Here is an 11,036-nt window from a genome sequence, read left to right on the forward strand (position 1 = left end):
ACCATTTCAGGGTGGCTATTAAGAAAAGGGGACCGAATCTACACCCTCCAGACGACCATTTCTGATGAGCAGGAGTCTCACTTATTAATGGAGTAAGCATTGATCAGCAGACATGAATTCTTAACAAGCATCCTTAGTATTTTTCGAGAGGCAACTCTAACCGCGCTGAGGATCATCAGCAGAGTATTTTTAGGCACAAGGATGCATGATTAAGATCAAAGCCCTGTACTTGATGACTTTCAGAGTTTGTTAAGCACCGTAACACTGGGCTGAAATTCAATTTGAACTACTCGTCAGCTTGTCTTTCACTCTCCCCTTTGGGTAGAGTGTGATTTTAATGCCAGAGTTGGCTCCGGCATTATTATATTTTGATACAACAGAATAAATTATCACATCTCCGGTTCGACAAAAACAAGTTGCATTTCCAAAATGTTTGGTCCTCACGCCTAACAGTTCTCCGTAGCAGAGACTCGAGATTTTTGAGAAAAAGCTGTGAATATAAACAACCTGGATCGGGATCACAAAAAAAAAAAAAAATCCTTCTCTCTCACCCAGTCATTTAGAAAGGAATGCATGGCCTTTACTTCATAACTAAATATGCACTTAGTGCTATTTTGCTAATGGTTACATATGCACTGGCAAGGGAGGTAGGAATGTGTGGCTACTCTCATTTAGATGACAACCGCTGTGGCCTTGGACAAATGATTCCTCCTATCCTCAGTTTCTCCTTTTTAATCAGGTGCCACTGATGGCTTTGATGACAGAGCCATCTGTCCAAATTCAACACTTAGCATGTCCCAGGTTTCGTGGTCACCCAGGAACTTCCGATGTCAGGCACATTGCATTTCTCAGACACTGTCTTCTCTCATCTAGTTTTGTTCTTTGATACCATGAACCACCAATTCACCCTAGAAGATCAAACGAATTAATTTTTCTTTTGTTCTGTTCTTTTCTTAATCAAGCACATTTGTTTTTTGGATGTTTCCTAAAGAAATGCTATTTTGCCTGAAAGGACTCTACTTAGGACCTATGAACATTGGCTTCAGGACCATTAGCCAAGAAACAGTAGTTCTTTGTAAATCTGTACCAAGCTCTTCAATATGCCTATTTTTGTTCTTTTTTTGGCAAATACTGTAAATGATCCAAGGAGCCGTGGGATCACAGAGTCTCTGAAAAAGGACACAACAGAATGAACTTTGAGGTCCTCATCGGCAGGACAACCGTCATCAAGGACCCCTACCAAGTCTGTGCTCCATTCTAATTATACAATCATGATAGGAGATTCTACTACATGCACAACCAGCTCTGTAGCCATGCTCTTTCTAACTCGTATCTCTTCTCCCATCCTTAGTAGAGAGCTCCCAACTCTTTCTAGTCAAACACACTGGTTATTTATGTCGAAAATCTTGAGAAAGAAGTAGTTACTGCAAGTTCCTGCAGAAATTCACATCTACTTCTGCTCTCTCTGTAGATCCAAAAGACACACCCCTTGGGCTCCTTAGACCTTCTTGGCCAATGAATAGTGTGTTAGCAGAATACTAGATGGCAAATGGTTAATAAAAATGAACCAAGGAATTTCCAGAATAGTGTTCAAGATTAGAAAATGTGGATGTGTGAAATTTTAATTTACAAGGTCAACTATAAAATAATAGATACAATTACCCAACTCAATGCAATGGGTTATAGTTTGGCTCTTTTAGGATATTAATGTGCCAGTCCTTAGACAGCCCTTCAGGCTGACAGTAGCTATGAGAACTACACAGATCTGAAGTACAGAACTAATTCTTTGTGTTTTTTAAGCAAAGCAATAATGGTTCTTTGTAAATCTATATCAAATTCTTCACTGTACCTCAGCTTCTTCTGGCAACAAGTGTTAAATAACCCAAGGAACTTCAAGGCCACAGTGCCTCCTGTATTGAAGACTGAGATCCTCATGTTGGGGGGTCATAGCCATCAAGGCTTCACACTGAGTCTGAGAAACATCTGATCTTCAATGCATCACATGACCACTGGGAACTCAACACATGCCTTGTCTTTTGTTCTGAATCCTGCCATGGAAGAACGTGATTTGATCAATTTAGTGGCCAATTTCTTGAGTCAAGGTCACATGATATTTCTTTATTTCAGTGCCTGGAGTGAATTAATGAGCTCAAGAGATTTGAAGGAATTATTGTCCTTCCATTTATCTATACAATGCTCTTAACTGATTTTCAGTTTTCAATCTGCTTCCTAGCATTCATATATATTTTATGTGTAATCTGATGATATCTCACAATTACCTTAATTCATGAGGACAAATGTTTGGTCTTTTTATTTGTTTTTATATTACCTTAAGGTATTTTTCAAGGAATATTTTCTCATTTATAAAATGCAAGACTGCCCTCAGTTGCTGAATCACATCAGGGAAGTAAAGACACCCTATGTTTTTGAAGGGAAACAGAAAATAAAAATGAACCTTTCTCTGGTATATTCTAGACCAAGTACTTTATATGCATTACCTCATTGGGTCCCATAATTTGCAGAAGCAAATAATGGTGAGATGGGGAGATGTTTCTGGACTTGACATCCATCTGCCAGCAGTTAGTTAATGGTAGAAAGGGTAGCTTAGGACACTTGATTGGCCACAGAGCTTACACTCGCCTAAATTGTCTTTCTGGCTTGTCTCAAAAAAGGGAGCCTTATTAAACTCATTCTCTCCTAGTAAACACCATCAAGAACAGGCATGAAGCCCACGTGGGCCATTTGGAAATGAAAGAAACTCCAAGTGGAGCTTGCGATTGAAACTGGTTTCCGATCATTTGCTTTGAAACAAAAATAGTAGGAATGGCTGTCTCAGCCAATGCTTGCTGTCCGTGAGGCTTGGTACAGGCCCTGCACAAACATTATCTTATTCAGCTCCCATGCTGCACGGGGGTTTATTGCCCATCCTTAATAGACAAGGAACTTGTGTACCCTGACCCACTCCGAGATGGTCTTCGAGATGGTCCGCCATAACTCTGATGTCCCCAGATGCACTAGATGAGAGTTCTGTTTGTCTGCTTTGATGTTAGAGACGTCTCAGTTTTTGGCCTCTGTAAATCTTCAGGTAGTTGTTACTGATAGGGAAGAGCAGATCTCTCTTTCAAGACACAGAGGATTCTGCCGCATCTTGAACAGCATTTCTAAAGGAATGCGCCCACAGGGTCACTTAGAGTCCTTAGTCTAAACTGAACAGTTGTGGGGTTGCCATTGAATGAAAGAGACTCCAGGCTGTGGGAATGCTTAAGAGAAGTGTTTCGGTCACCTAGAAAATAGTTAATTCTTGCCACCAGGAAAAACAGTGAGACGCGACGGGAATGGATTCCAACGTTTAATGGGATCTTAGATGACATGTTGTATAAAATTTTCCAAGTGAAATTCTTACATACATAATTTATCTCTGTAATTAAAAAGCCTAAATTAAAAAATAATACAGATGCAACACATAATGGTCTGATTTTTTTCTTTTTTGGTCACAAAAACAAATTATTATCTTGATAATGCAATACTATAATTTACGTTTGCTACAACACACAGCTCTTTCACGAATTGCATGATAAACGTCCTCTAATTATTTTCCTCCGCGTTCTCCTCTTAGCCCCTTGTTTTGTGAGATAATAAGAATTCTGGTGTCAGCAGTGGCTTGAGCCCTCTCGGGCAGGGTTTATGAGGTGAGGCTGGAATCGAGGAAGGTCCCTTGGTTTTATCCCATTGGTTATACAAAGTAAATGCCATTTCGTGCTTTAATGTGAATGGCTATGCTGCAGACGCTCTCCAGGGGGTCTATGTTTTGTGTGTGTAGGTTTCCTTGCAAATTCTTCATGCGTCCTGCAGATGAGAACTAGGGACCCACTGTTACGGGGGTGGGGTGGGTACTTTAGCTATAAATGACCATTATATTTCTGGGTAGCTCCCCTTCAACTCCCTTGCTTCTTTCCTGGTTACAGCTCCATAATTCTTGGGCAGGAAGGGAGTGTAAATAGCTCTCCCACTGCTGATGCCGCTTTGCTGCTTCCAAATTGATGTGGATGGCCCTTTAGCTCTGGAGACCCCGTGCCTTTCACCTTCGCAGCACTGGCGTTCATTGGCCGGTGGCTCAGGGCCTGAGATAAATCCTTAACTAGGGTTCTGTTCTACACTCTGCAACATAGCAGAACTCAGCCGGCGGGATGGGAATTTCAAGCATTTTGGAAATTTACACCTTGTCACTCTCTGAGGGCAATGATTTCAAGAAATTATGCTATCCCCACCCACCTTTGCATGCTAAGGCTGAAAACCCAGAGCTGTTCTAACTCCAGCTAAAGAGCTGAAGGTCAGAGATGAGCCAATGCTTTGTGGGTATTTCCCATTATTATGCTAATCATATGCATGGTCGTCTTGCACTTACACATCCATTTTCATGGCCAAAAGAAGAAGGAAAAAAAACCACGTTGGTATTTTAAACAATGCTAAGATGGTAAAAATAAATAAATAAATAAGTAAAACAGTGACAAACGATGAAGAATCTCAAGTAGAGGGACACTTGCCTTGTGACACTTGCCTTGTGACGCTTGGGAAACAGAAGTAAAGAAAGGACTTAAAATGTTACTTTTAAAAGTCACACTGCGTCTTTGTTGTGTTGTGTTTTATTGTGGACTTTGGGATTCACACCGAAATTCATACCTAAAAAAGGAACATTAATTCCTAGTCACCTCTTTTTCCACTGGCAGCTTTCTTATGATGGTGTGTATGTCTGTGTGTGTGTAGGTGTGCGCGTGCACCTGTGCATGTGCACGTGTGTGCATGCATGTGAGCCTGTGTGTATACATGTGCGTGTGACTGTTTAAAAATACATTTTAAGACATCTTTTAATACATTTGCTGCGGCTCTATCTTGTGCCTCTGACAGTAACACTATTTACGATGAGTTATCTGATTGTGCGAGACTCCAAACCAGTCATGATTTTTCCATTCCACTGTTCTGAAAATAAATACCAGTGAATCGACTTGCTTTTTCTAGATTTTGTGGATTAAGAAAAAAAAAGGATAAGTAATTTAACTCCTTTTTAACCTGTTACTTCTGTAACATGTTTTTGGAAATGTATAATCTTGGTGTCACACAAAGAAATAAAAAAAGTAAAACATAGCCTGGCAATTTCTTTCTGTAAAAAAGGCATTGCCCAGCCCAAATGGGGCTAGAAATAAATCAGGGGAGGGGCTCACTTAGCTTTTACCCTAAAGTTGATATTGACTTTGACCCATTTTGCATGTAGGAGCTTGCCCTGGGAGCTGGGAGCTGATAGTGTTGGTTAATCAGAGACAAGATATGATAGAAAGTCTCGGGATGTCTAACTGTGGGGTAACGAGGGGCATGACAAGATGCCCGAGGTTTATGGAATATTGGGTCTTGGTGGACTAGCTCTCATTTACAGAAAAAAATTCTCATGATGTTAATTATTTCATAAACTCCCTTTTCTGAAACCCCACAGGTTAGTTTACTTACAGACTTTTATTCAGTATATTGTAGTTCTAGATGATGGTTCTCAACTTACAATGGTATACAGATTTTTACATTATGACGGTGTAAACGCAATGAATACAGAAGAAACCACACCATGACTCTTTTGTGTGGAAGTTTTCCCAGGCTAGCATGGTGTGCTGGCCCTGTCTTGATTCTGACAAAGGCAGCAAGTCTCAGTTCCCACGAACCCAGTAATGCAGAAGGAACCACCAGGATATCCAAAAGACTGCACTTTTCTTACCAACCTTTGAGGTTTGGTAGGTTAGCCATACAGATGCTCCTCAACTCGTGATGTGGTTGTATTCCAGTGAGCCCGTTACAAGTGAAACATATGGTTTCCAGAGACATGTAATAGGGCAGAGCAGAGTGTGACCACATGCTGTGGTTTCTAGCCACAGACTCAGCCAAACGTAGATCTATAATATTTGAGAAAAACAAGACAAGGTAAAAGAAGATAGAGACGCACAAGAACACAAGGGAAGAAAAAAAATTACTCTGTGGAAAAGTATTGCATCTGTTTAAAACACATATAGCTTTTTCTTTGATTTAACATAAAAACCAGTATGCCAACCTTGTATATAGTATTTACCCTGTGTGAGACTTTATAAGTAATGGAGATGATTGAAAGCACGTTCAGAGACTCAAAGGTAAATGGTACATCATTTTATGCATGGGACTTGAATATTCTCAGATTTTGGTATAGGGTTACTAGCAGGTCCCCAGGGATCAAAGAATATGAGGGAGAGGATTGGTTGATTCCTGGGAGGTGAGGGGTAAGCTGGGAGCTGCTGTTCAGTGTCCAGCACCATGTGGAAATATCTCCACACATCCTGCTACCCCCAGGAAAGAGTTAAAACCAAAATTCAAAGCACAGCTTGTATCGTATGCACACAAACATCAAACTTAAACCAAATCTCAAGTTTAATCATAGTAAAATCTAAGTAGAGTTTACTTACTGTATTTTGATTTGTAATTTTTTTTTTTACTAGTTTTTAGTTCATACTGGATGTGATGAAACAGAACCCCATTGTCTTAGGTTTTTTTCTCAGTGCAAAAAAAAACACTCTGACAAAATCAACATAAAGGAGAAAGGGTTTTCTCTATTTTACTGCTCAAGTCTAAAGCCGAAAGGAAGCCAAGACAGTAGGAGCTTGATGTAATTAGTTACATTGTATCTGCGATCAGGAAGCAAAGAGGGATGAACCTTGTTACAGCTCAGCTCCAGGTCTCTATTTTATACTTTCTAGGATTCACTGTTTAAAGAATAGTTCTGCCCACAATCAAGATGGCCCTTCCTATATTGATTAATGTAACCAAGATAATCTGTCACATTCTCAGAGGGTAACAAACTAGATAATCCCTAAGAAGCATGCCCAGAATTCTGTGTCACTGGCGACTCTAGATTTTCTCACGTTGATAGCACAACCCATGACACACATCAAAAATCATGGCACATCGGGGAGTCATATAAACAACAAACGTAAATCAGCAGGCAGCGGGTGCTGTATTCTTGATATGAAAGATAATCCTAAGAGAATGTTCTAGCACACAGGAGATAGTATTCCTTCTACAGTATTAGAGGGAGGGGCCTACAGGACTTCACAGGGAGGCATCCAATGGTATGAGCTCCACAAATGAGTGAATTTACCATAGAAGAAAACCAGCAGAAGGAAAGTCAAAAGCAGAGCAATGGATGACAGTGAGGATATGACATAAGAAGGGAAGTCAAAAGCAGAGTAATTATGACAGTGAGGTCATGACATAAGAAGGGAAGTCAAAAGCAGAGCAATGGATGACAGTGAGGTCATGACATAGGAAGTGAAGTCAAAAGCAGAGCAATGGATGACAGTGAGGTCATGACATAGGAAGTGAAGTCAAAAGCAGAGCAATGGATGACAGTGAGGTCATGACATAGGAAGTGAAGTCAAAAGCAGAGCAATGGATGACAGTGAGGTTATGACATAGGAAGGGAAGTCAAAAGCAGAGCAACGGATGACAGTGAGGACATAAGTGAAGTCTTCTGGGATAGACCTAGGACATGATATGAGGCTATCCTACCTAACATTTAAAGAAATCAGTTTGTAGATGAGAATCACTCCAATGCAGGAGTGGTAGTAAATGTCTTTTAGCCCAACACTGGGAGGCAGAAAACTGAGAGTTACCCTGGACTACATAGTGATACCTTGTCTCAACAAAGCAAAACAAAATAAAACAAATGAAATGTAAGGACTGGATGATCAAGGCTTTCAGTGTTTGACTCCTGGTGCTGTGTTTTGCATGAATTCAGGATACTCTTGGAAAGAACCACCTCCGAAGTGTCCCTTGTTCCTAGAGCACAGGACTTTTATGCATGTTGATGTTGTAGGGTATCTTGTGGCAGACACACTAAATACAGAGTCTATTCTCAGGACTGCTAGCTTGTAAATGAATCATTTATTCTAGCTAGCTCATACAGAGGACGCAGGATCCTGGTATGCCATTTACAAGCTGTAAGCCTAGATTGGGCAGGTGGTGAGGGTTCTGACTTACATCCCAGCTCCATGTCCTTTGTTACTTGCTGTTTGAGTCTTTCCTGAGCTATTCTTATTCCAACCACATGACCTCAGGGTCCGTTTCACTTCAGTCACATGTTCCTGGTCCATCACATCATCCTTTTTTTCCTCCCTCTTTTTCCTTCTCCCTCTCCCTTCCATCTCCTCATGGTCCCTACCGGTAACCCTCAACCTAATAACTGAAACCCCACCTACCTCTATTCTCCCTAGTGATTGGGCGTAGCAACTTTTATTAAACCAATAGCTTTAAATGGGGGAAGCATGGTTTATACAACAAAGGCTAGTGTAAGTGCAAATTAACTCATCTGCTTTGGGGCCAGTATTTAGCATTTGAATACACAGCACCAGACCAACCTCAATACCAAATTAAGACACTGTTTAACTTCAGGAGCCACATTTCTAGATTAAAGTGTGTTTGCAGGAAGCCACAAGGAAACGTGCTCCCTAAAGGAGAATAGGAACAGGTCGGTGCATTTAACATAGATTTGTCCAACAAATTGGCTGCCTCTGCATAAGGAGCATAACCTCATGGTTCTGCAACCGGGTCCTAGACTGCTACCTAATACTGAAAGAGCATCTGCGACACCAGAGAGACGTGTGTTCTAAGGTGCGGTGTTGTATATCCACTCTAGCATGTGGGAGCTGGCTTTTGTTTTCCATGTAGTCTCATCTACCCCTAACTATATATTGCCCAGAATCCTCTCTGGTGATGCCCACGTGCCTGTGCTTCTGGAAGACTCCATTAACTTCCCCTATGTGGGTCAGAACCTGTGTACTACCTTTCACTCCAGGTTACTGCCTCAGAGATGACCTAATTTGACTCACTGTCTGACACCCCAGTGGCCCTTTGGGTTATATATTCTCAATTTCCAAAGAAGCAAGTGCCCTGAGTGCCTGTAGTGTCCCTAGAATAACTCTGCAAAAACATTGAATTTTAACAACTCCATTTTTCCCCCAGTTTGCTCTGCCCGTCCCATCCCCCATCCCCCATCCCCTACCTCCCAACCTCCCCACCCCCCCACCCCACCCCCGGCCTGGTCTTCATGCCAAGACCCTTGTATGCTGGGTGAGATCAGAACAACTGTGAGACTTGATGAGCAAGTCTATGCACTAAAACCCATCCAGAGTCAGAAGCAATTCCTATCTCATAGTAATTTTTTTTCAAAATCAAAATTAATGTTACAGTTTTCATCAGGAACAAATGTTCAGCATTTTTAAATAAAGACAGGATCAGTTTGAGTGAGATTCCTTTTTGCAACAGGCTCCAATATGGCTTGGCACAGCCCCATGACTGATCCAGCTTTTATTTAAAATGTTCACACTTTGTTCCTCCTGGAGTTCTGTACTGATTTTATAATTTAAAAAGTATCACATTAAACTTAGCTTACTGGAGAAGGATTTTCAGTACTCCGGGAAAATGCTACACTTTCCCTGACCTAGTACCAGATGTGGTACTGAAGCAGGGTCTTTTTAAATAACTACCTTAAAGCCCGATGCCAGGTTTGCCTGCGATGGGTTCCTATTACATGATGCCCTGGCTACTTTTGGATTCTATGGAGGATAAGCTTCAAAATATGATTCCGCAAATTTGTAAAATTTACCCTAGGGTGTGGATTGGTCCTTACCATCCAGATCAATTTCTTTCCCCCAGGGAATCTCTGTGATTGAGAAAATGGATTATGATCTGAAGGAAAGCAGACCTCTGAGGCCCCGTTCTTCAGTCTCATCCCAGTAACTGACACTTTTGGAAGGCAGAGTCCGGATGCTTTCATTTCCTTTCAGTAGGAATTAACTACCAGCTCAGGGCCAGGGCCATCTGCAGGCACCGTCTCCCATCTTATAGACCTTATTAAAGACAAGAATGGGCCAAGATGTACAAAGTGATGGCCCATGAAATCACAGAACTGTGCACAAGATAAAGACGGAATCCCGATGAGCGAGCAATCACAAACATAAATAAAACGAGTCCCTTAGCCTCGCTCTACACTCCAATAGCCAACGAGCGTCAAATAAAGATCGGTTTTCTCTCCTATTTACCCACCGAAAATTGTTACTTACTTTGGGTGGAAGGATATTTGCAAGGCTGCTTTAGTGATATACAGCTCCCTTCACCTCCAGTCAAAGCATCTCGGAGATCAATTTTCACAGCACCGGAAGAAGACAGGGGATATATATCTGTTAGTAGCCCCGGATTTCGCACCTGACAGTGATTGAAACTGCCAAGACCACCTCTCTACAGCAGCCCGTTCCCACCTGACATCAGTTCCCTGAAAAACGACTATAGATTATCAAAGGCAAGTGAGGCTTCCGGAAACACCGGCGGCAAGTCGGTTTGGCATCTTCCCACCGGGACAAGGTTTGGGTCGTATTTTGTCAACATACTCAGAGAATGTCATGCACAACGGAAAGGAAGCTGTGCTGAGAATTAGACGCACAGTGACTGCTTCGCTCACCGCTGTGCACCGTGCCCTTCTCCCGAGTCTGAGAATAGTTTTCTATTAAGAAACATTTGTTAAGCAGGTACTATGGACTGCCACTGTGTCAAGTGTGTGTCAGGCATGTTCTGAGGGGTTTTAGGATTATGGAGGAGCAGGTGAGCTGAGAAGAAGAGTCCCAAGCAATTTCAATGTTTTATCCAAGAACAGAATGGGCGTGTATTTCAAGCTGCCTTCAGAGCCAGAGGCAATTTAGGAGTTCTTGGCTTTTTTTTTTTTTTTTTTTTTTTTTTAATTTTGCTTATACCAGTGGTCAGCACACACTAAGCCCTCGATGGAAATTTGCTGTCATTATTAATGTACTATTGTAATGACGGGATTATGTGCAGAATTCTGTGCCAGCACGAAGCAGATGGATTCCTCACCCCCCCTGGGATAGAACGGAATTCCCGGGGCCATAGAGGAAACAGCATGTCCAAAGTCACAGAAGAAGAGGAGCTGGTGTATGTGATAGCGGTGCTGGGGTTACAAA

Source organism: Apodemus sylvaticus, chromosome 23, assembly GCF_947179515.1.
Source record: "Apodemus sylvaticus chromosome 23, mApoSyl1.1, whole genome shotgun sequence".
In the NCBI taxonomy this organism is placed as follows: domain Eukaryota; kingdom Metazoa; phylum Chordata; class Mammalia; order Rodentia; family Muridae; genus Apodemus; species Apodemus sylvaticus.